This window comes from Octopus bimaculoides, chromosome 9, assembly GCF_001194135.2.
Source record: "Octopus bimaculoides isolate UCB-OBI-ISO-001 chromosome 9, ASM119413v2, whole genome shotgun sequence".
Classification (NCBI taxonomy): Eukaryota; Metazoa; Mollusca; class Cephalopoda; order Octopoda; family Octopodidae; genus Octopus; species Octopus bimaculoides.
In genome coordinates, this window is record NC_068989.1 from 11902771 (window position 1) to 11905141 (window position 2371).

Consider the following 2371-nt stretch of genomic DNA (forward strand, 5'->3'; position numbering starts at 1 on the left):
TATATATGTACATATGTTATACGATGAATGCGTTGTGTTTGTCTCAAATGTAACTATTGTAGCATTTCTAACGTGTAATTTGTGTGTGTATGTGTATTTCATTGCGTAATAGTTAATGTGAAAAGTGTATGCGAGTGTGATGTGTAATGTATGTGTTTATGCGTCTCTGTAACAGTGTATTTATTTGTGTGTGTAAGTGAGCAAATCAGATGAGATTTTTGACTCCAGCATTCCAGACTTGGATCCTAGAATGTAATTATTGAATCCTCCACGTTCTAGCCCCGTTCTTCCCTTCTTCTTGCATCCCGCCCTCGTCCACCCTGGAAAGGGTCAAAGATGAAATTAGGTGGGAATTAAAAGTTAAAGCATCATAAAATGGAACGTTACCTAATCTTTATAACGTGATTAATGTGGAGAGAAGGAAGGACTTCGGAGGTGAGTGACGGAGAGTAAGTGAGTGCTAGGGTGAGTAGAAAAGTGGAAAGGGGAAAAGAGAGGAAGTTATGGTGGGAGTTTTTTACAAAAAGGGAGGGGTAAAGACAGAGAGTGTGGGAGGGAGAGTGAGAGTAGGGTAGAGTAGAGAATACAGTTAAAGTGGCAGAGAGAGAGAGAGAGAGAGAGAGAGACAGTGAGAGAGAGAGAGAGAAAGAAAAATAGAGAGATAGGGGGAGTGGCAGAGGTCAATGACTGCCAGAATTACAGAGGAGAGAGAAAGAAGGAGAGAGAGAGAGAGAGACAGAGAAAGAGAGAAAGAAAGATACAGAAGGTTGTTGAGAGACGGGTTATAAAAAACAGGATGAGTTATGAGCTAGAAGGATGTAGAAGTGAGACATTTAGTTAACATTGAGAACTAACAACTCGTACGTTCTATAGACATGTCTATCTATCTATCTATCTATCTATCTATCTATCTATCTATCTATCTATCTATCTATCTTTGTGTCTGTCTGTTTGTCCGTCTGTCTGTCTGTCTGTCTGTCTGTCTATCTGTCTATATATTAGAGTGTGTGTGTGTGTGTGTGTGTGTGTGTGTGTGTGTGTGTGTGTGTGTGTGTGTGTGTGTGTGTGTGTGTGTGTGTGTGAGGGTCTACAGTTGCCGAATACACTGTCGTATACATTCTACCGCGAACATGCTATCTTAAAGCATATCATATTTGCGGCATTTTCTTTACGTTATATTTATAGTAAATATTCAGTGGATATATACTAATATATCTATGTACATGTATCCTTGTTCATACATACATACATACATACGGATACATACATACATACATACATACATACATACATAATACATACGTACATACATATATATATATATACACACACATATATATATATATATATATGTGTGTGTGTATATATATATATAAATATAACTGAGTGATTAAAATTAAAAATTAATCAAAGGACACACTAAGTATGTCTGCCTGCTGGAAATAACAGTCAAAATTCTTATTTAAATCGCCAAAACTACACTAATGATAACTAAAGAAATCAACCGATTGATTTCTTTAGTTATCATCAGTGTATTTGGAACTCTTGCGAAGTGATGCATCTTATCGCGTCCGACGTTTTTTTCTTCACCTCTTCCATATCTTCAAATTCCATAGCACCAGCTTTCATCTCCAGTGAGGACCTTCGAAAAAAAAAAATGACTTTTCTTTCAGTTCACGACATACAATACGTCGTCACTATTCGTGATCTTCCGTGAGCAAGCGAGGAACAAATTTGTTTACAATTCTTTCCATTCACAATTCCTCGTTCTAAATTCCTTGGAAGGAGCCCCAAAGACACACAGCTAAGTCACAAGTATTTACTCACAATCAACATTTATTTCCTGTCTTACAAATGTTCACTGTGGCCACCACCTGCAGCACGGGCAACATCAATACGATAAGAGAATTCCCTCCAGTCGCGTATCAACATTACACGATCCACTGAATACTTCTTTGGCTGTCTGGTTGAATGCTTTATCGAAATTTTTCCATTTCCATTCTTTGTCAATATCCTCCGGAATCGCCTCAAGCAAAGCAAATTTATTCTTTGGTTCCATATTGAACATACTTTTGATATGCTGATATGCATTTGGGAGGAATTCTCTTATCGCATTGATGATGCCCGTGCTGCAGGTGGTGGCGACATTGTACACTTGTAAGACAGGAAATAAAAGTTGATTGTGAGTAAATACTTGTGACTAAGCTGGAGTTCGCAACTGCTTTTCCTTATTAAAATATTGCATAATGAAATCGGTTCATTCTCTTTGAATAACCCTGTATTTATATACATACATACATACAAATGTATGTGTTTTTATATATATATATATATATATATATATATATAATATAGATATTTTGAGTATACA